This window comes from Ascidia mentula, chromosome 6 (genome assembly GCF_947561715.1).
Source record: "Ascidia mentula chromosome 6, kaAscMent1.1, whole genome shotgun sequence".
NCBI lineage: Eukaryota > Metazoa > Chordata > Ascidiacea > Phlebobranchia > Ascidiidae > Ascidia > Ascidia mentula.
In genome coordinates, this window is record NC_138571.1 from 10,891,218 (window position 1) to 10,916,646 (window position 25,429).

Consider the following 25,429-nt stretch of genomic DNA (forward strand, 5'->3'; position numbering starts at 1 on the left):
GTCGATTTATTTGTGACATTATAACGTAAATGCGAAACATAAAGTATGACGTTACCTTTCTATATCCAAGCGAATAATGGCGGCTTTTGTCTCAAAGAATCCACATAAGGCATTCACTAAAAACACAATTTAAGAATAACGTAACCACGAAGCAGTTCAAAATATTGTTGTTTAACATAACGGTGTTTGAATGCGATGGCCCCAAATTTAGTTTTTGATTTAGATGAACTTTATTGAATAACTGCTCAAAGTTTGATGTACCGTTATTGCGCTGCTCCATTGTGCCTCTGAGATAACCACAAAATGTTGCAAACGTTGTTTGTGACAAGTTAATCTGACGTTGCTGCTAAAACAACTGACCTCCTGCGTTCTAATGAAAGTCACGAATACTCATATTACATTCAGTAAAGGGTTGACCTTGTAATTACAAGACCTGGTTTTAAAAATCATCAGGCTACACCTGATATAGCTTTTAAAAGTTTAGAAATCCTGCGAATTTAAGAGTAATAGCACGTTTCAAAGATCGAATAAACAGCATTAAAACTAAGCTCTGGCAGAATGGTTACCAGCATGTCATTGATCTAAAATATCACACGATTCGAAACTGCATTGATCAACAAATTAATTAAGAACATCTTCGTGCAAAAGGCTACTACAATGACGAAAACATTGCAAAAACTATATCAATTTCTTAAAGTGAACGAAACATTAGGTAAATTGTGAAATACTGTAAATTTGAATTGTCGAAAAAAATTTCCTGTACGATACCCTATCTTGACTGGAGCTACCTGCTAATTATTTGAAACCAACTACTTTGTCGTTAAACCAACTGACTCGACGACTGTATGCGATCATAAGACCTGTAAACAAGGTCGTGTCAATCTTTAACCAAATTCGAAGTATTCCTGCGCCACGCTATGATGACTGCAAACTAAACTTGAGTGCCGCAGCAAACATTCAAGTGGCAAAAGCCAATAATCGCCAGACTTTGTCGACGTGATTCCTGCTACAGACAACACCAGGACGCTAAATACACGCTTGTAATTTTACTAAATTCCCTCATTATATTAATCTCGTCCAAAATCTATATTTTTACTTACAAGATACCAAAATATATGCTGCAATAACATAACTTTTTATAAGTTCTTTCAGGATTTAGAAATATAAATTAAAGTGGTTGATCCAGCTTGGCTGCAATGCCTTGGCTGCAATGCCTTGCCTGTGAACCTTATGATTTGTTGTAACTAATAGTAGGATAAAGGATATACGGCTTCAATACAATCCAATATTACATCTACGGAATTAAAAGAACTTAATATCTCAAAAACAAGTTCCATCTCTAATCTTTCATTGAAAAAAAAAAATTTGCCTAAAAGTTTATTAAAATTTTTGAGAATAACCTGAGCAGCGCTTGCCGGTACTAAATACTTCAATAATTCGGGAACAAGCAATGCGAAAAATTGCAATTTACCTACAACTGTTTGCTATCATGAGTCACAAGTTTGCTATCATTAGTCACTCCCAAGCCTTTTACACTGAATCTTAAGAATAACCGTTTACCTTTAATCAGCTGCACTGATGAGACCTTACAGGTCGAAACAGTGCGTGTACACACCCTGCCTGCAGCTTTGCAATAATATGGCTTTTTTGCACATTTATTATTCATCATTTGAGTCAGAATTGTGTTAATTTGTGGGTCATCAGTCATTACAAAGTTCCCACCCATCAATTCACATTTCTCCTGTGCAGTGTTCGCATCCACAAGATTATCAGATATTATCAAAATGCTGTCTTCGACGACTGCAATTGTCTGGTTGCAGTCTGCAAAAAGTTATCAGAAAATATTTTGCGTGTAAGGTATACTGAAACTTACTGCTTGCTGTGATAAAGTTGAGTTGCGATAATAATAGATAGATCCACAAAAAATTGAAAAGTACTCTTCCCATTATCATGTTATCCTAATAATGACTTTGTAACTAGTATTTGTTTAACGAATATCTTATTTTTATCATAAATATTTGTTCCTCTCAAAAAGGAATTCTACACTTGTCAAACCCTTACTTCAACTGCCATAGTGTTTTGACAACACATATATTCTTTTCTTTTCTTTGTGAACACGCCGTGAAAAACAGATACAAGATATATATATTCGTGTAAGTTCTGATGTGAAAACGCGCAAGTAGAACAAAAAAGGAATTAATAAAACAACATTTTTTCACATTATCACGCAGACGATTACGCCAGAGTAGTATTGGATTCGGCGGGCAGTGATTACACTAACGCCGCCTACATTCCCGGTTAAAAGAATTCTTGAAAGTTCATCGCAACTCAGGGACCTAAAGAGGAAACAATTATATATTTCTGGCTCATGGTTTGGCAAGAACATACCAGCATTATTGTTATGCTGACTGGTCTGGTTGAAAATGGAAAGGTCAGACCCCGACATTCCTAGCATATATATCTATCTAACACTTTATGCACCTAACATTCGTATTGTAGTCAAAGTGTGAACAGTATTGGCCAAACATCGGATCTCAGGATAAAATAAAACCTGGATTTACCGTCCAAATACCACAAAAAATACAAGTTGGTGGAACTATTCAACGGCAGATCATTTTGCTACATGATAAGGTGGTTTGAAAATGCTCTCATTTTCCATTTAGTTTTATACGTTGATTTTGCAGGAGAAACGTGGAGTGACACAGCTTCATTACACAACTTGGCCAGATTATGGAGTTACTGTCACTGCAACAAATATGATCTATGTGCAAAGAAAAAACAGCCTTGGTTGTCACTCACCGTCTTTCAATGGCGGTCGATGCCGATTTCATATTGGTTCTTCGTGACGGAGAAACAGTGGAACGCGGCAGGTATATAGACCTCGAGCGTGTTTGTTTATTTCTGACACACTAATTGGCCTTTTTATTGACAAAGTTTGTTTTAATGTCGCAAAAATGTATGTTTCATTATGTATGATAGCCACAGTGAGCTCATGTCACGTGATCAAGTTTACGCCAACATGTGGAAGCAACAGCTCCTGGAGGCTGTGGAAAATGTGAATTCTATGAAATGTTATCCACAGTCATCTGAACCAGCTGACCAGCGTTTGGTGGAAGTGAACAATATGTCAAATACTAGCTTACGATAAAGTTTGTAGATAATCAACTTCTGAGGTTGGTGATATGTTTGCTTATTACATTTCTCATTTAATTCATAAGTTTTTTAATTGTACAGGTTGAAGTAAGCTAGTTTTGCTGGAACGAGTATCTGTGCCACGTTTCGAAACGAGCAAAGCATTAGGCTATCTACATCTAAGCTGTGGTAAAGGTTGCAACGATTACTTTCACTACGTAAACGAGACGGTTTCCCATGTAATGAAATTTACTATTGGGACTCGGTGTTTATGGCTAAAGGCATTTAATTGCACCTGCAGATATGTCCGTGTATTTTTTGCATGAAATTGATGCCAATTTGCATTTTTATGAGACCTAAAATTGTATGTGCATTTTTCTATTTCGTGCATCAACTTCGGTGGTAATAATAAGTGCTTTTACGTACTGTTGAACCAAAGACACGTCTTATTTCGCAAAGTTGACAAATTACACTTTCAGTTAGGCCACAACATAAAGTTGCAGACAGTATTCGTCGCCATAATTGAAGAATAAGTGCTTCAATTATGGCGACGAATCAACGAGGCCAAGGCGTTAAAAACTTTGCCGTTTAGTCTAGAATACCACTAGGAGATAAAACAATTTCGACGCATACCACCTAGTTGAATGTTACAAAGTAACCTAGGGGATGAAGTAACGAACATTTTGAGATCACTTACGATTTTTTAAATTTGAACTATATCCGCAAATTACGGAAAGGTGCTCGCTACCACCTGAAACGCCGTCGTGTACCACTTAGTGGTTCGCATACCACCGGTTAGGAAACACTGCTGTAAAACAAAAGGCCATACGGTACTTTCAATTTCATTTCGTTGTGTTTTTTTTCTGGAAACTCTACGCCTAAATACACAATTTACTACTGTGGGATCCGGTTGTCGCTGCGACTTCACAACTTCCAAATCGTTTCATTTTTTTATTGCATACAACGTAAACAGCTAGAAGTATAGGCTATGGCACAGGCACCGGCAAAACGACAGACATCTTTGAGTCGCTAACACAACTAGTATGAAAGGTACTTTCCACACTTGCCTGTAGGTCTTTGACCTACAGAACGTATACTTTATAAACCAACGTAATAACTTGATTTGACACAATACGTCGTTGAGTGGGTAAATGCTGTTGATTGGGTAAACCTTTCTGGCACCACTGTGTGAATTGTAATTTCGTAAAAAAGGCATCTCGCACAGCTGTTTTCAACCATCAAGTTGCGGGACATTGCTCATGGTGTTTTAACGTTGTGTACCAACTCACCTGCTCCTGTGGGGCCACTTTGGTGAAACCACGCGCAACCTTGCCGTTTGCATGAAGGAGGATCATCCCTCAACGAAAGCCGAAAGTGAGGTCTGCAATCACCTGTGGGAAAAATCGGATCATCAAGTTAATTTCAATTTGCCCAAATTTCCGCACGATTGTCACATCAAATCCAAATTGCCAATTCTTGAAACACTATATACATCCAGCACCATAAACCATCACTGAACGTAGATGACAGCTCCAAACCCCTATACCCATTCAACATCTAGGTCCGCACTGTAGCTCGACACATCGCAATTGATGACGTCGCTGCTGTGCTGTCGGCGCTGCTATCACGTGATGCGCCTCCGGCTTGTTGCTTGATGTTATTGTTTCTCTTCTGCCTGTTGATTCCCCTTTTTACCTTGACGCTTTTTTTTGCAAGCAGTTTATTATAGTACTGATGAGGAACCCAGTAAGGGTTCGAAACGTTTACTTAATATGATAAACAACATTTTAGCTCTGACTTTCCTTTTTAGACTCGTCAACTCCAGATATTTCGCACCTGATTCCATCTTATTCTAACAGAAACTCTTCTTAACACTTTTGAGTGTCGTCACTGGTTACAAGCCAGATGTTTTAAACATTGCATTTGAATTCCAGTTTTACCTCAAATTATCAGCTTTTGCTGAAAAAGGCCTAATTAATTCGTTATGTGAAACACAGTATTATTATCATTACAATTGTTTTAACACACTTGATTGTTAGATGTCCGTCATTAAATGGCCGATGTTTTACCAACTCAAACTTACATCACATCAGAATGCAATTGTACAAACTGAAGAAAATGGGTTTGTAAAAGTGACAATAAATTACGGGGTACGTAATGCCAAGTTTTTAACAAATCTCCATGAAAAAGTTGAAAGCAAGTTGCAAGACGAAGTGCTGAATTCTGTTAAGATCAAGCGAAGTAAAGACGAACAGGTAAGAGTCAAATCAAAAATAAAGTGAGCGATATTGTAAAGGTTTGATTAAATCTGCTTTACAGTTGTTCGAGGTTCGCCTTCGTAAACCTGGGCAATATATTTTGACCATATTAGGAAGACCATCAAGTGACAAAATATGGACGTATATATGTCGTTATCAAATAGACGGCTCCAAGATTAAATCCGACACTGAGTAAACGAAGGAGAATACAAACTACAAACTAGTCATGTATTTACAGTGGTGTGTGTTGCCGATAACTGAAACGTATACTTGTGCATTATTTTTCACTCTAAAACAAACATGTGATCCATAATGTTCGGTAAGCTACTTACAGAGCAAACTGTTTCGACCAATAAGATCTCATCAGTGCAACTGGAGGGTGTAGTTCTGGACTAAACGGTAAAATTTGTCACGCGTTTTATCGCTTTCGCCTCGTTTAACCGTTCCCATCATGTAAGTACACCATCCGTCAATAATTGTATCATGAACTTATACGACTGTTTGCATCATTCATTGTGGCTTAACTGAATGTGTATGTCTGAAATCGGAGAAAAAATTATGTAACTTGTCAATTTCATGAAACAAAACGTGTCCTTTTTGTGATCTAGCGCTGACAGTTTTCTTGAAGTTCAATTTGTACGTAAAACACTTGTCGCCACCTAAGTTGACATAGGAGCCACGTTAATAACCCTGACATGCCTGCAGGTGTAATTAAATACTTTTTAATTTTGTCTGCAGTTGATATAACCTGATGCGAAGTAACTATGAACTTGATCAATCATTGACAAGATTTATTAATAATCTTTGATGTTAAGAACATGCTTAAATTCCCGAAAAGAGCGTAAGTAAACACCGAGTCCCATTAGTAAACTTCTTTACATGGGAGAGTCTCGTTTACGTAGTGAAAGTAATCGTTGCGACCTTCGCTACAGCGTATGGAGATAGCCTGCTATTTTGCTCGTTTCGTCTAATACGCAGAAACACTTGTTCCAGTAAAATATTTTAACCAGTAAGATAAAAAAAACTTATTTAGAATACAGCCTCATAAATATCGTCATTGGATGCATCCATGCCGTAGGTAAGGTTATTTTTAAAGCAACAGTGATATGAAGTAATAAATGTCTTACCTGGTTGCTGAAATAAACATTACAGCTTATTGTATTATTTCATTAAAAACACGTAGTCCTGAGGTAGTCCTGAAGGCCTACGGTTTTACATAACGATATTTTCGTGGCAATGAAATTTCGTGCCGATAAATCTAATATTATAAACTGTAGAACCAGGCGTGCTATTGTATGCTGCTTTTTCCAGGCTTTATTGCTCATACACGATGTGTGTTACGAGGACCCCAAAAGGGCACAATAGCTACACTGCTGATGAGACATATCAAGTCAAAACAGTTTGAACTGTGCGAAAATGCAGTTCACGGATTTTGACTCAAGGGTTTCTCTTTTCTGTTTTTTTGTTACATTGGTGCAAGCGGTAGATACCGTTGGTCACAATCTGCACTCGATTCATTGTGATTGGCATGTATGCTTTTAATTGTTTAGTTTATAGCAATGTACAACCGTTTGCTTAATATAATATCTTTTGCAACATACAAATAAAGTCTGTTGCGGTTATTTGACACTCGTTTATCACACAACAATGCACCATCTATTTGTTTGTATTGTTCTTATAGAGCCTCATCTGATTTTTTCATGGTTGATTAATCATTAATCAAAAATCGGATTTTTCGTCCGTGTTCGGTCATGCGCAACCACCTTCAGCGATGTGTGATAAGGTTGATCAGACCATCACAGTTTTAAGACAAAGTAACGTTGCAAGGGTTTGTCTATTATCAAACTTCAATACCGATTAGACTTTAGTGCTAAACGTCGAAATTTCAAGTAGCATTTTAAAGAAATATTTTGACAATGCTTAATTTCAAGCACAAACGTGGAAGTGTATTTTTGCAACTAAATCGTAATATAACAAAACTAATGACAAAGCAAGATTCAAAATTTGTCAATAGTTGCAAACAATTTGTCACAGTTTGGCAATAATCTGATTTAGTTGTTAGAGTGCTTTTTCGTGCTACATTAAAGGGCTATTACTTGATTGTGCACAGGTATTTCATTCAGGCAACATGGTATCTCGCGTGAACACCGTGTAGCCTCTTGTTTTAGCGCGTGATCATGCGCTTTGTTTGTTGACTTTTCGAGCTTTGCCCTTCGACGCTGTCAATTGATTTGGAATACTTTAACCCAAGTATTATGTTACCTGGCTAACTGCGGAGTCCATGTTAGTACAGTTTTGAGATATACCTCGTTAAATAGATCAAGCATGTTTTCCATGTATTCCCATGCACAACAGTTTTTCCTGCAAGGTTTAGTTCTTTTTAATGCGATCTACCATAACATATGCCAGAGACACAAACACGGCTATTAACAAATCATGCAAGGTTCAGTTGCATCACAGCCAAGCTGGATCAGCCACCCGACAAGTCGAAGCGATATCTGAAAAATCAAGCTCCCGGTGCGGTTGGAACTCACGACCCTGGGCTAACCGGGCCAGCGCTCTACCGACTCAGCGGTTTGCTTGACTGCGCTATCGACTATTGATCTGAGCTTCGGGAGCTTAGTGGTTTTACAGGGTATAGTGCGGTCAAGGTACACTGGTGCACAAGTTCACAACTTGCCAGGGGATCTTTACATATACTTATACGGATCTCCACCACCACTTGGCTGCAATGTCAGTGAACCTTATGATCAAAATACGTGAGCTGAGATCGCCAAATATAAATGTCCTGTGCAGTGTGGCGATACTGCCTTGCCATGCGATAGCATATAACACTTCTGCCTTGTCATGCATGTTTTTCTTTTTTAGGCTTTGAATACGAAATATGAATTTTTCATCTAACGGCAAGTGCTCACATGGTAAGTTTTATGACGTAAATTATCATCACACATACTTAACGATAAAACGCAGCCCAAACTGACTCAATGAATCTACTCAAAGTTAATGTATTTATTACAAACTTCTCAAATATAAGTGAGATTACCAAAAACTTTTACTATTAGGAAGAACATGTAAGAAAAGACGTTGTGAGCCGTCTTCATAACACGTGTAATTCTGTCAATCAACATTTAACATTCTTTACCTTACGTAGTGGCCAGAATGACGTCATATTTCGACGGAATTGCATCCACAATCCGCGATGAATTGGAAAGGTAACAAAAGTATTTAATTAGAAACCCGACATTTTTAAAATCTAACTTGAAAATAACTTAAAATTTATTCTAACGGTAAAATAACTTCAGATGCATGTAATGCTATGTGCTATGTAATGTGATATACGCATGTTAACCATAAAACGACAAATAATAACTGTTAAAATAGGGAGAAACAAATTAAACGTCGTAACCAGGAAACAAGAAAACGGTATCTTGAAAGTCGGCTTCAAGACAGAAAAGAGGTTAGATGTTGTTTTTACGCTTGTGTAGTTGTGATGTCATTATTTTTGGCGTCTTTCAAACTACATCGCACATGTAACATAGAACCTTAGTTCCGCAACAAACGTGATAAGAACTGTAAACAAACACAACGAAGCAGAACTCGTGCCTGAACTGAACAAAGAACCACCACCTTCACCACCACGAACTAGTAAAGAAGAGTTGTACGGGTAAGATACTGGACCAAATTCATTTAGGTAAGCAAAAGCAAAAACAACAGCGTTTCTGTAAAGGAGTGGAAGAACAGATTTGTTTGAAGACTTGGAGCAATATGCTGTAAACATGGAATCTGAAGATGTGACTTTTCCGGCTTTAATGAAGCAACTGTTTATTTGGAAACTGACTGACCTTGAAAAAGTTGGTTTCGATTTCTTTATTGTTAAAGGAACCTTTGAAATTTGATTAGTTTAATATTGTTCTACTGTTTGATTTTTGTATTTTAACAATGTTGTTTTAAGGTAAGGATTCTGTTCCACTGGATAAGTTCTCAAGATTTAAATCAGATAAAATTCCCTGAAAAACTTGCAGCAGATTCACCGTTTGGTCAGCTGAAGGCAATTAAAGAAGAAAGATCGAGTTACCACCACGTGTTTCAGCGATTGTGTCGGTAAAACTTGTTTGCGCAATTTTTAAATACATGCATTCTTTAATTTGATGTAGTTAACAGTGTTCACAATAAGTTTTATGTTTTTAAGTGCTGCTGGAATTCATTGCAAAGTTATCAAGGGTTACGTAAAAGGTGTTGGATACTATCCTGATCACTCATTTTCTGCCAATCCTCATCAATGTCGTGGAACTTGGAATGCTGTTCTTATCAACAATGAGTGGAGGTTTATTGACACCCTTTGGGGAGCAAGAAGTCGTGATGGTATTAAAGAGGTTTACTGGCATTGTAGCCAAACTACATCAGTCACTTTTTTTAAAAAAAAATCAAGCTCCCGGTGAGGTTTGAACTCCCAACCTTGGAATAAACAGACCGAATGCTCTGCTGAGGGTATATTGGGGGCAACACACGCAGGTGGAAAGCCCAGGGAGTTAAACCTCACCGGGAGTTTTATTCTCTCCCGACTTGTGCTGATCCAGCTTGGTTTCGATGCCAGTGAACCTAATAATAAATACGTTAGCTGAGGTATTCTAGTAGGGGCCTACGCCGTTGGATCATCCTGCAATAACATCAAACAAAGTTGTAGCGAACACAGTGTAATATTTTACTTCGCTTGTCCTGATGAAGGTTGTTGAATAAAGTCCGAAACGTCGTCCAAACAAGTTTTTTGCCAGAAGAGCCTTAAATTATTGAACACCAATATTACAGATACAGTTTCGAATTTCATATTAATATTACACAGTGTTCGCTACACTATTCCAGTGTTGTTGTTTTTTACCTAAAACTGGATAAAGGCATTAAGTTTTCTGTTCACAAATAGTTTCACTTCTTTATCAGAAACAACAGGGGCACTTACGTACAAATTTATTGAGTTTTGGTTTCTCACGGATCCAGACAAGTTTATCTCAAGCCATTACGCGGATGAATCCGCTTGGCAACTTTTGCATCAACCAATAGCACTTGATCAATTTGAGGTAAAAAAAATTGTATCTGTTTTAGTATTGTGATAAGAGAAAATTTTATTATAACATACTGCATCTGGACAACTGGATTCGCCTGAACTGTATATTTGGGTGATACATTCAACATATAACAAACAGCGTTATCATCAGGGGTTTTGTGTTATCCCCTTCTTATAACGCAGTAATATTTCATGCAATGGCATGATTGGCAGGATCGCCCCACTGCGCAGGTCCTTGCTTGGCGATCACAGCTATCGTATCGCGATCATTAGGTTTGCAGGCTTGGCAGCCCAGGCATTGCAGCCTAGCTGGATCAGCCACTTTCTTATAATTTGCAAACCGGTTGTTCTAAATGGCACCCTGCTTAAATTGGTTCCATATTATTTTGATAGAAACTCTTCTTAACACTTTTGGGTGTCGTCACTGGTTGCAAGCCAGATATTTTAAACACTGTATGCAAATTCCAGTTTTCCCTCAAACTATCAGGTTTTAATGAAAAACGCTAGAATAATTCGTCATGTGAAACACAATATTATTATTATTGCAATTGTTTTAACACACTTGTTTGTTAGATGTCCGTCATAAAAAGGCCGATGTTTTACCAACTCAAACTTGTATCACACCAGAATGCAATTGTACAAACAGACGAAACTGGGTTTGTAAAAGTAACACTAAATTATGGGGGACGTGACGTCACATTTTTATCAACTCTCCATGAAAAAGTTGAAAGCAAGTTGCAAGACGAAGTGCTGAATTCTGTTAAGATCAACCGAAGTAAAGACGAACAGGTAAGAATTAAAACAAAAACAAAGTGCAGCGATATTGTAAAGGTTTGATTAAATCTGTTTTACAGTTGTTCGAGGTTCGCCTTCGTAAACCTGGGCAATATATTTTGACCATATTAGGAAGACCATCAAGTGACAAAATATGGACGTATATATGTCGTTATCAAATAGACGGCTCCAAGATTAAATCCGACACTGAGTAAACGAAGGAGAATACAAACTTCAAACTATACATATTATGTATATTCAGTAGTGTGTGTTGCCGATAACTGAAACGTATACTTGCATTATTTTTCACTCTTATACGAGCATGTGATCCATAATGTTCGGTAAGCTACTTACAGTGCAAACTGTTTCGACCAATAACATCTCATCAGTGCAACTGGAGGGTGTAGTTCTGGACTAAATGGTAAAATTTGTCACGCGTTTCATCGCTTTCGCCTCGTTTAACCGTTGCCATGTAAGTAAGCAATCTGTCAATAATTCTATCATCTCATACGACTGTTTGCATCATTCATTGTTGCCTAACTGAAAGTGTATATCTGAATTTGGACAAAAAAATAATGTAACTTGTCAATTTCATGAAACAAAACGTGTCTTTTTGTGATCTGGAGCTGACAGTTTTCTTGAAGTTTAATTGTACGTAAAACACTTCGCCACCTAAGTTGACATAGGAGCCACGTCAACAACGCTGACATTTCTGCAGGTGTAATTAAATACTTTTTAATTTTGTCTGCAGTTGATATAACCTGATGCGAAGTAACTATGAACTTGATCAATCATTGGCAAGATTTATTAATCATCTTTGATGTTAAGACCATGCTTAAATTCCCGAAAAGAGCGTAAGTAAACACCGAGTCCCATTAGTAAACTTCTTTACATGGGGAAAGAGTCTCGTTTACGTAGTGAAAGTAATCGTTGCGACCTTCGCTACAGCGTATGGAGATATATTTTGCTCGTTTCGTATAATAGGCAGAAACACTTGTTCCAGTAAAATCCGCTTATTTTAACCACTAAGATAAAAAAAAACTTATTTAGAATACAGCCTCATAAATATCGTCATTAGATGCATCCATGCCGTAGGTAAGGTCATTTTTAAAGCAACAGTGATATGAAGTAATAAATGTCGAACCTGGTTGCTGAAATAAACATTACAGCTTATTGTATTATTTCATTAAAAAACACGTAGTCCTGAGGTACAAGGCCTACGGTTTTTCATAACGATTTTTTCGTGACAATGAAATTTCGATAAATCTAATATTATAAACTGTAGAACCAGGCGTGCTATTGTATGCTGCTTTTTCCAGGCTTAATTGCTCATACACGATGTTTGTGACGAGGACCCTATAAGGGCACAATAGCTACACTGCTGAGACATATCAAGTCAAAACAGTTTGAACTGTGCGAAAATGCAGTTCACGGATTGTGACTCAAGGGTTTCTCCTTTCTGTTTTTTTTTGTTACATTGGTGCAAGCGGTAGATACCGTTGGTCACAATCTGCACTCGATTCATTGTGATTGGCATGTATGCTTTTAATTGTTTAGTTTATAACAATGTACAACCGTTTGCTTAATATAATATCTTTTGCAACATACAAATAAAGTCTATTGCGGTTATTTTACACTCGTTTATCACACAACAATGCACCATCTATTTGTTTGTTTTGTTCTTAAAGAGCCTCATCTGATTTTTTCATCGTTGATTAATCATGGTCGGATTTTTTCGCCCGTGTTCGGTCATGCGCAACCACCTTCAGCGAGGTGTGATAAGGTTGATCAGACCATCACAGTTTTAAGACAAAGTAACGTTGCAAGGGTTTGTCTATTATTAAACTTCAATACCGATTAGACTTTAGTGCTAAACGTCGAAATTTCAAGTAGCATTTTAAAGGAATATTTTGACAATGCATAATTTCAAGCACAAACGTGGAAGTGTATTTTTGCAACTAAATCGTAATATAACAAAACTAATGACAAAGCAAGATTTAAAATTTGTCAATAGTTGCAAACAATTTGTAACAGTTTGGCTATAATCTGATTTAGTTGTTAGAATGCTTTTTCGTGCTACATTAAAGGGCTATTACTTGATTGTGCACAGGTGTTTCATTCAGGCAACATGGTATCTGGCGTGAACACCGTGTAGCCTCTTGTTTTAGCGCGTGATCATGCGCTTTGTTTGTTGACTTTTCGAGCGTTGCCCTTCGACACTGTCAATTGATTTGGAATACTTTAACCCAAGTATTATGTTACCTGGCTAACTGCGGAGTCCATGTTAGTTCAGTTTTGAGATATACCTCGTTAAATAGATCAAGCATGTTTTCCATGTATTCCCATGCACAACAGTTTTTCCTGCAAGGTTTAGTTCTTTTTAATGCGATCTACCATAACATATGCCAGAGACACAAATATGGCTATTAACAAATCATGTAAGGTTCAGTTGCATCACAGCCAAGCTGGATCAGCCACCCAACAAGTCGAAGCGATATCTGAAAAATCAAGCTCCCGGTGCGGTTTGAACTCACGACCCTGGGCTAACCGGGCCCAACGCTCTACCGACTCAGCGGTTTGCTTGACTGCGCTATCGACTATTGATCTGAGCTTCGGGAGCTTAGCGGTTTTACAGGGTATAGTGCGGTCAAGGTACACTGTTGCACAAGTCCACAATTTGCCAGGGGATCTTTACATGTACTTATACGGATCTCCACCACCACTTGGCTGCAATGTCAGTGAACCTTATGATCAAAATACGTGAGCTGAGATCGCCAAATATAAATGTCCTGTGCAGTGTGGCGATACTGCCTTGCCATGCGATAGCATATAACACTTCTGCCTTGTCATGCATGTTTTTCTTCTTTAGGCTTTGAATACGAAATATGAATTTTTCATCCAACGACAAGTGCTCACATGGTAAGTTTTATGACGTAAATTATCATCACACATCTTTAACGATAAAACAACAGCCTAAACTGACTCAATGAATCTACTCAAAGTTAATGTATTTAATACAAACTTCTCAAATGTAAACGAGATTACCTAAAACTGTTACTATTAGGAAGAACATGTAAGAAAAGACGTTGTGAGCCGTCTTCATAACACGTGTAATTTCTGTCGATCATTATTTAACATTCTTTACCTTACGTAGTGGCCAGAATGACGTCATATTTCGACGGAATTGCATCCACAATCCGCGATGAATTGGAAAGGTAACAAAAGTAATTAGAAACCCGACATTTTGAAAATCTAACTTGAAAATAACTTAAAATTTATTCTAACGGTAAAATAACTTCAGATGCATGTAATGCTATGTGCTATGTAATGTGATATACGCATGTTAACCATAAAACGACAAATAATAACTGTTAAAATAGGGAGAAACAAATTAAACGTCGTAACCAGGAAACAAGAAAACGGTATCTTGAAAGTCGGCTTCAAGACAGAAAAGAGGTTAGATGTTGTTTTTACGCTTGTGTAGTTGTGATGTCATTATTTTTGGCGTCTTTCAAACTACATCGCACATGTAACATAGAACCTTAGTTCCGCAACAAACGTGATAAGAACTGTAAACAAACACAACGAAGCAGAACTCGTGCCTGAACTGAACAAAGAACCACCACCTTCACCACCACGAACTAGTAAAGAAGAGTTGTACGGGTAAGATACTGGACCAAATTCATTTAGGTAAGCAAAAGCAAAAACAACAGCGTTTCTGTAAAGGAGTGGAAGAACAGATTTGTTTGAAGACTTGGAGCAATATGCTGTAAACATGGAATCTGAAGATGTGACTTTTCCGGCTTTAATGAAGCAACTGTTTATTTGGAAACTGACTGACCTTGAAAAAGTTGGTTTCGATTTCTTTATTGTTAAAGGAACCTTTGAAATTTGATTAGTTTAATATTGTTCTACTGTTTGATTTTTGTATTTTAACAATGTTGTTTTAAGGTAAGGATTCTGTTCCACTGGATAAGTTCTCAAAATTTAAATCAGATAAAATTCCCTGAAAAACTTGCAGCAGATTCACCGTTTGGTCAGCTGAAGGCAATTAAAGAAGAAAGATCGAGTTACCACCACGTGTTTCAGCGATTGTGTCGGTAAAACTTGTTTGCGCAATTTTTAAATACATGCATTCTTTAATTTGATGTAGTTAACAGTGTTCACAATAAGTTTTATGTTTTTAAGTGCTGCTGGAATTCATTGCAAAGTTATCAAGGGTTACGTAAAAGGTGTTGGATACTATCCTGATCACTCATTTTCTGCCAATCCTCATCAATGTCGTGGAACTTGGAATGCTGTTCTTATCAACAATGAGTGGAGGTTTATTGACACCCTTTGGGGAGCAAGAAGTCGTGATGGTATTAAAGAGGTTTACTGGCATTGTAGCCAAACTACATCAGTCACTTTTTTTTAAAAAAAATCAAGCTCCCGGTGAGGTTTGAACTTCCAACCATGGAATAAACAGACCGAATGCTCTGCTGAGGGTATATTGGGGGCAACACACGCAGGTGGAAAGCCCAGGGAGTTAAAGCCTCACCGGGAGTTTTATTCTCTCCCGACTTGTGCTGATCTAGCTTGGTTTCGATGCCAGTGAACCTAATAATAAATAGGTTAGCTGAGGTAGTCTAGTAGGGGCCTGCGCCGTCGGACCATCCTGCAATAGCATCAAACAAAGTTGTAGCGAACACAGTGTAATATTTTACTTCGCTTGTCCTGATGAAGGTTGTTGAATAAAGTCCGAAACGTCGTCCAAACAAGTTTTTTTGCCAGAAGAGCCTTAAATTATTGAACACCAATATTACAGATACAGTTTCGAATTTCATATTAATATTACACAGTGTTCGCTACACTATTCAAGTGTTGTTGTTTTTTACCTAAAACTGGATAAAGGCATTAAGTTTTCTGTTCACAAATAGTTTCACTTCTTTATCAGAAACAACAGGGGCACTTACGTACAAATTTATTGAGTTTTGGTTTCTCACGGATCCAGACAAGTTTATCTCAAGCCATTACGCGGATGAATCCGCTTGGCAACTTTTGCATCAACCAATAGCACTTGATCAATTTGAGGTAAAAAAAATTGTATCTGTTTTAGTATTGTGATAAGAGAAAATTTTATTATAACATACTGCATCTGGACAACTGGATTCGCCTGAACTGTATATTTGGGTGATACATTCAACATATAACAAACAGCGTTATCATCAGGGGTTTTGTGTTATCCCCTTCTTATAACGCAGTAATATTTCATGCAATGGCATGATTGGCAGGATCGCCCCACTGCGCAGGTCCTTGCTTGGCGATCACAGCTATCGTATCGCGATCATTAGGTTTGCAGGCTTGGCAGCCCAGGCATTGCAGCCTAGCTGGATCAGCCACTTTCTTATAATTTGCAAACCGGTTGTTCTAAATGGCACCCTGCTTAAATTGGTTCCATATTATTTTGATAGAAACTCTTCTTAACACTTTTGGGTGTCGTCACTGGTTGCAAGCCAGATATTTTAAACACTGTATGCAAATTCCAGTTTTCCCTCAAACTATCAGGTTTTAATGAAAAACGCTAGAATAATTCGTCATGTGAAACACAATATTATTATTATTGCAATTGTTTTAACACACTTGTTTGTTAGATGTCCGTCATAAAAAGGCCGATGTTTTACCAACTCAAACTTGTATCACACCAGAATGCAATTGTACAAACAGACGAAACTGGGTTTGTAAAAGTAACACTAAATTATGGGGGACGTGACGTCACATTTTTATCAACTCTCCATGAAAAAGTTGAAAGCAAGTTGCAAGACGAAGTGCTGAATTCTGTTAAGATCAACCGAAGTAAAGACGAACAGGTAAGAATTAAAACAAAAACAAAGTGCAGCGATATTGTAAAGGTTTGATTAAATCTGTTTTACAGTTGTTCGAGGTTCGCCTTCGTAAACCTGGGCAATATATTTTGACCATATTAGGAAGACCATCAAGTGACAAAATATGGACGTATATATGTCGTTATCAAATAGACGGCTCCAAGATTAAATCCGACACTGAGTAAACGAAGGAGAATACAAACTACAAACTATACATATCATGTATATTCAGTAGTGTGTGTTGCCGATAACTGAAACGTATACTTGCATTATTTTTCACTCTTATACGAGCATGTGATCCATAATGTTCGGTAAGCTACTTACAGTGCAAACTGTTTCGACCAATAAGATCTCATCAGTGCAACTGGAGGGTGTAGTTCTGGACTAAATGGTAAAATTTGTCACGCGTTTCATCGCTTTCGCCTCGTTTAACCGTTGCCATGTAAGTAAGAAATCTGTCAATAATTCTATCATCTCATACGACTGTTTGCATCATTCATTGTTGCCTAACTGAAAGTGTATATCTGAATTTGGACAAAAAAATAATGTAACTTGTCAATTTCATGAAACAAAACGTGTCTTTTTGTGATCTGGAGCTGACAGTTTTCTTGAAGTTTAATTGTACGTAAAACACTTGTCGCCACCTAAGTTGACATAGGAGCCACGTCAACAACGCTGACATTTCTGCAGGTGTAATTAAATACTTTTTAATTTTGTCTGCAGTTGATATAACCTGATGCGAAGTAACTATGAACTTGATCAATCATTGGCAAGATTTATTAATCATCTTTGATGTTAAGACCATGCTTAAATTCCCGAAAAGAGCGTAAGTAAACACCGAGTCCCATTAGTAAACTTCTTTACATGGGGAAAGAGTCTCGTTTACGTAGTGAAAGTAATCGTTGCGACCTTCGCTACAGCGTATGGAGATATATTTTGCTCGTTTCGTCTAATAGGCAGAAACACTTGTTCCAGTAAAATCCGCTTATTTTAACCACTAAGATAAAAAAAAACTTATTTAGAATACAGCCTCATAAATATCGTCATTAGATGCATCCATGCCGTAGGTAAGGTCATTTTTAAAGCAACAGTGATATGAAGTAATAAATGTCTAACCTGGTTGCTGAAATAAACATTACAGCTTATTGTATTATTTCATTAAAAAACACGTAGTCCTGAGGTACAAGGCCTACGGTTTTACATAACGATTTTTTCGTGACAATGAAATTTCGATAAATCTAATATTATAAACTGTAGAACCAGGCGTGCTATTGTATGCTGCTTTTTCCAGGCTTAATTGCTCATACACGATGTTTGTGACGAGGACCCTATAAGGGCACAATAGCTACACTGCTGAGACATATCAAGTCAAAACAGTTTGAACTGTGCGAAAATGCAGTTCACGGATTGTGACTCAAGGGTTTCTCCTTTCTGTTTTTTTTTTGTTACATTGGTGCAAGCGGTAGATACCGTTGGTCACAATCTGCACTCGATTCATTGTGATTGGCATGTATCCTTTTAATTGTTTAGTTTATAGCAACGTACAACCGTTTGCTTAATATAATATCTTTTGCAACATACAAATAAAGTCTATTGCGGTTATTTTACACTCGTTTATCACACAACAATGCACCATCTATTTGTTTGTTTTGTTCTTAAAGAGCCTCATCTGATTTTTTCATGGTTGATTAATCATGGTCGGATTTTTTCGCCCGTGTTCGGTCATGCGCAACCACCTTCAGCGATGTGTGATAAGGTTGATCAGACCATCACAGTTTTAAGACAAAGTAACGTTGCAAGGGTTTGTCTATTATTAAACTTCAATACCGATTAGACTTTGGTGCTAAACGTCAAAATTTCAAGTAGCATTTTAAAGGAATATTTTGACAATGCTTAATTTCAAGCACAAACGTGGAAGTGTATTTTTGCAACTAAATCGTAATATAACAAAACTAATAACAAAGCAAGATTTAAAATTTGTCAATAGTTGCAAACAATTTGTAACAGTTTGGCAATAATCTGATTTAGTTGTTAGAGTGCTTTTTCGTGCTACATTAAAATCTGATTTAGTTGTTAGAGTGCTTTTTCGTGCCACATTAAAGGGCTATTACTTGATTGTGCACAGGTGTTTCATTCAGGCAACATGGTATCTCGCGTGAACACCGTGTAGCCTTTTGTTTTAGAGCGTGATCATGCGCTTTGTTTGTTGACTTTTCGAGCGTTGCCCTTCGACACTGTCATTTGATTTGGAATACTTGTAAGGTTCAAATCATGTAAGGTTCAGTTGCATCACAGCCAAGCTGGATCAGCCACCCGACAAGTCGAAGCGATATCTGAAAAATCAAGCTCCCAGTGCGGCTTGAACTCACGACCCTGGGCTAACCGGGCCCAACGCTCTACCGACTCACAGGTTTGCTTGACTGCGCTATCGACTATTGATCTGAGCTTCGGGAGCTTAGCGGTTTTACAGGGTATAGTGCGGTCAAGGTACACTGGTGCACAAGTCCACAACTTGCCAGGGGATCTTTACATATACTTATACGGACCTCCACCACCACTTGGCTGCATGTCAGTGAACCTTATGATCTAAATACGTGAGCAGAGATCGCCAAATATAAATGTCCTGTGCAGTGTGGCGATACTGCTTTGCCATGCGATAGCATATAACACATCTGCCTTGTATGCATGTTTTTCTTTTTTAGGCTTTGAATACGAAATATGAATTTTTCATCCAACGACAAGTGCTCACATGGTAAGTTTTATGACGTAAATTATCATCACACATACTTAACGATAAAACGACATCCCAAACTGACTCAATGAATCTACTCAAAGTTAATGTATTTATCACAAACTTCTCAAATATAAGTGAGATTACCTAAAACTGTTACTATTAGGAAGAACATGTAAGAAAAGACGTTGTGAGCCGTCTTCATAACACGTGTAATTTCTGTCAATCAACATTTAACATTCTTTACCTTACGTAGTGGCCAGAATGACGTCATATTTCGACGGAATTGCATCCACAATCCGACATGAATTGGAAAGGTAACAAAAGTATTTGATTAGAAACCCGACAGTTTCAAAATCTAACTTGAAAATAGCTTGAAATTTAGTCTAACGGTAAAATAACTTCAGATGCATGTAATACTATGTGCTGTGTAATGTGATATACGCATGTTAACCATAAAAAGACAAATAATAACTGTTAAAATAGGGAGAAACAAATTAAACGTCGCAACCAGGAAACAAGAAAACGGTATCTTGAAAGTCGGCTTCAAGACAGAAAAGAGGTAAGATGTTGTTTTTACGCTTGTGTAGTTGTGATGTCATTATTTTTGTCGTCTTTCAAACTACATCGCACATGTAACATAGAACCTTAGTTCCGCAACAAACGTGATAAGAACTGTAAACAAACACAACGAAGCAGAACTCGTGCCTGAACTGAATAAAGAACCACCACCTTCACCACCACGAACTAGTAAAGAAGAGTTGTACGGGTAAGATACTGGACCAAATTCATTTAGGTAAGCAAAAGCAAAAACAACAGCGTTTCTGTAAAGGAGTGGAAGAACAGATTTGTTTGAAGACTTGGAGCAATATGCTGTAAACATGGAATCTGAAGATGTGACTTTTCCGGCTTTGATGAAGCAACTGTTTATTTGGAAACTGACTGACCTTGAAAAAGTTGGTTTCGATTTCTTTATTGTTAAAGGAACCTTTGAAATTTGATTAGTTTAATATTGTTCTACTGTTTGATTTTTGTATTTTAACAATGTTGTTTTAAGGTAAGGATTCTGTTCCACTGGATAAGTTCTCAAGATTTAAATCAGATAAAATTCCCTGAAAAACTTGCAGCAGATTCACCGTTTGGTCAGCTGAAGGCAATTAAAGAAGAAAGATCGAGTTACCACCACGTGTTTCAGCGATTGTGTCGGTAAAACTTGTTTGCGCAATTTTTAAATACATGCATTCTTTAATTTGATGTAGTTAACAATGTTCACAATAAGTTTTATGTTTTTAAGTGCTGCTGGAATTCATTGCAAAGTTATCAAGGGTTACGTAAAAGGTGTTGGATACTATCCTGATCACTCATTTTCTGCCAATCCTCATCAATGTCGTGGAACTTGGAATGCTGTTCTTATCAACAATGAGTGGAGGTTTATTGACACGGATTGGGGAGCAAGAAGTCGTGATGGTATTAAAGAGGTTTACTGGCATTGTAGCCAAACTACATCAGTCACTTTTTTTTAAAAAAAAAATCAAGCTCCCGGTGAGGTTTGAACTTCCAACCTTGGAATGACCAGACCGAATGCTCTGCTGAGGGTATATTGGGGGCAACACACGCAGGTGGAAAGCCCAGGGAGTTAAAGCCTCACCAGGAGTTTTATTCTCTCCCGACTTGTGCTGATCTAGCTTGGTTTCGATGCCAGTGAATCTAATAATAAATACGTTAGCTGAGGTATTCTAGTAGGGGCCTACGCCGTTGGATCATCCTGCAATAACATCAAACAAAGTTGTAGCGAACACAGTGTAATATTTTACTTCGCTTGTCCTGATGAAGGTTGTTGAATAAAGTCCGAAACGTCGTCCAAACAAGTTTTTTGCCAGAAGAGCCTTAAATTATTGAACACCAATATTACAGATACAGTTTCGAATTTCATATTAATATTACACAGTGTTCGCTACACTATTCAAGTGTTGTTGTTTTTTACCTAAAACTGGATAAAGGCATTAAGTTTTCTGTTCACAAATAGTTTCACTTCTTTATCAGAAACAACAGGGGCACTTACGTACAAATTTATTGAGTTTTGGTTTCTCACGGATCCAGACAAGTTTATCTCAAGCCATTACGCGGATGAATCCGCTTGGCAACTTTTGCATCAACCAATAGCACTTGATCAATTTGAGGTAAAAAAAATTGTATCTGTTTTAGTATTGTGATAAGAGAAAATTTTATTATAACGTACTGCATCTGGACAACTGGATTCGCCTGAACTGTATATTTGGGTGATACATTCAACATATAACAAACAGCGTTATCATCAGGGGTTTTGTGTTATCCCCTTCTTATAACGCAGTAATATTTCATGCAATGGCATGATTGGCAGGATCGCCCCACTGCGCAGGTCCTTGCTTGGCGATCACAGCATTAGGTTTGCAGGCTTGGCAGCCCAGGCATTGCAGCCTAGCTGGATCAGCCACTTTCTTATAATTTGCAAACCGGTTGTTCTAAATGGCACCCTGCTTAAATTGGTTCCATATTATTTTGATAGAAACTCTTCTTTACACTTTTGGGTGTCGTCACTGGTTGCAAGCCAGATATTTTAAACACTGTATGCAAATTCCAGTTTTCCCTCAAACTATCAGGTTTTACTGAAAAACGCTAGAATAATTCGTCATGTGAAACACAATATTATTATTATTGCAATTGTTTTAACACACTTGTTTGTTAGATGTCCGTCATAAAAAGGCCGATGTTTTACCAACTCAAACTTGTATCACACCAGAATGCAATTGTACAAACAGACGAAACTGGGTTTGTAAAAGTAACACTAAATTATGGGGGACGTGACGTCACATTTTTATCAACTCTCCATGAAAAAGTTGAAAGCAAGTTGCAAGACGAAGTGCTGAATTCTGTTAAGATGAAGCGAAGTAAAGACGAACAGGTAAGAGTCAAAACAAAAACAAAGTGAGCGATATGGTAAAGATTTGATTGAATCTGTTTTACAGTTGTTCGAGGTTCGCCTTCGTAAACCTGGGCAATATATTTTGACCATATTAGGAAGACCATCAAGTGACAAAATATGGACGTACATATGTCGTTATCAAATAGACGGCTCCAAGATCAATTCCGACACTGAGTAAACGAAGGAAAATACAAACTACAAACTAGTCATGTATTGACAGTAGTGTGTGTTGCCGATAACTAAAACGTATACTTGTGCATTATTTTTCACTCTAAAACAAACATGTGATCCATAATGTTCGGTAAGCTACTTACAGAGCAAACTGTTTCGACCAATAAGATCTCATCAGTGCAACTGGAGGGAGTAGTTCTGGACTAAAAAGTAAAACATATCTGCAAAAAAAAATTATGTAACTTGTCAGTTTTATGAAGCAAAACGTGTCTTTTTTGTACTTAAATTCCCGAAAAGAGCGTAAGTAAACACCGAGTCCCTTTAGTAATTTTTTTACATGGGGAAAGCTTCTCGTTTACGTAGTGAAAGTAATCGTTGCGTCCTTCGCCACAGCGTATGGAGATATAGCCTGATATTTTGCTCGTTTCCTCTAATAGGCAGAACACTTGTTCCAGTAAAATGCGCTTATTTTAACATGTAAGACAAAAAAACTTATTTAGAATTCAGCCACATAAATATCGTCATTGGATGCATCCATGCCGTAAGTATTATGTCATTAAAAACACGTATTCCTGAGGTACAAGGCCTACTGTTTTACATAACGATTTTTCGTGACAATTGAAATTTGGTGCCGATAAATCTAATATTATAAACTGTAGAACCAGGCGTGCTATTGTATGCTGCTTTTGCCAGGCTCATACACGATATTTGTGACGCGGAGTCTAATGGCACTATTGGTTATTGGCCACAGTGTTTCCACCTTGATTTGTTTCCGGTTGATTGCCATAGCCACACTGCTGAGACACATCAAGTCGAAACAGTTTGAACTGTGCGAAAAAGCAGTTCACGGATTGTGACTCAAGGGTTTCTGCTTTCTGTTTTTTGGTTACATTGGTGCCTGCGGTAGATACGTGCGTACATGACCTATGTAACCAAAAATATAATAAGAGCCACCATCGATAACTGGCACCTGTTGCTCGCCCAGACCGTTGGTCACAATCTGCACTCGATTCATTGTGATTGGCTTGTATGCTTTTTATTGTTTAGGTTATGGTAATGTAGAATTGTTTGCTTGGAGGAAAATATAATATGTTTTGCAACATACAAACAAGGGTATTGCGGTTATTTTACACTTATTAATTATATAACAAGACACTATCTATTTGTTTGCTTTTTTCTCAATAAACCTCATCTCATTTTTTCATGGTTGGTTAATCATGGTCGAATTTTTTCGCCCGTGTTCGGTCATGCGCAACCACCTTCAGCGATGTAGCTTATCACGGTTTTAGCATTTTAAAGGAATATTTTGACAATTCTTAATTTCAAGCACAAACGTGGAACTGTATTTTTGCAACTAAATCGTAATATAACAAAACTAATAACAAAGCAAGATTTGAAATTTGTCAATAGTTGCCAACAATTTGTAAAAGTTTGGCTGATTTAGTTGTTAGAGTGGTTTTTCGTGCTACATTAAAGGGCTATTACGTGATTGTGCCCAGGTGTTTCATTCAGGCAACATGTTGTCTCGCGTGAACACCGTGTAGCCTTTTGTTTTAGAGCGTGATCATGCGCTTTGTTTGTTGACTTTTCGAGCGTTGCCCTTCGACACTGTCATTTGATTTAGAATACTTTAACCCAAGTATTATGTTACCTGGCTAACTGCGGAGTCCATGTTAGTACAGTTTTGAGATATACCTCGTTAAATAGATCAAGCATGTTTTCCATGTATTTCCATGCACAACAGTTTTTTCTGCAAGGTTTAGTTCTTTTCAATGCGATCGACCATAACATATTCCAGAGACACAAACACGGTTATTAACAAATCATGTAAGGTTCAGTTGCATCACAGCCAAGCTGGATCAGCCACCCGACAAGTCGAAGCGATATCTGAAAAATCAAGCTCCCGGTGCGGTTTGAACTCACGACCCTGGGCTAACCGGGCCCAACGCTCTACCGACTCTGCTTGACTGCGCTATCGACTATTGATCTGAGCTTCGGGAGCTTAGCGCTTTTACAGGGTATATTGTGGTCAAGGTACACTAGTGCACAAGTCCACAACTTGCCAGGGGATCTTTACATATACTTATACGGATCTCCACCACCACTTGGCTGCATTGTCAGTGAACCTTATGATCAAAATACGTGAGCTGAGATCGCCAAATATAAATGTCCTGTGCAGTGTGGCGATACTGCCTTGCCATGCGATAACATATAACACTTCTGCGTTGTATGCATGTTTTTCTTTTTTAGGATTTGAATACGAAATATGAATTTTTCATCAAACGACAAGTGCTCACATGGTAAGTTTATAACTAGCATGTCTTTGACGTAAATTATAATAACACAAACTTGAGGATAAAACAACAGCCCAAACTGACTCAATGAATATACTCAAAGTTAATGTATTTATTACAAACTTCTCAAATGCAAACGAGATTACCTAAAACAGGTACTTCATAACACGAGAAATTTCTGTCG

General features: G+C 37.6%; 1 protein-coding gene across 13 annotated transcripts in view; it reads right to left on the reverse strand.

Annotated features, from left to right (window-relative positions):
• Nucleotides 1-25,429, reverse strand: part of LOC145906105 (uncharacterized) — a 268,399-nt gene that overhangs the window by 174,953 nt on the left and 68,017 nt on the right. The gene's annotated exons all lie outside the window — the stretch shown is intronic.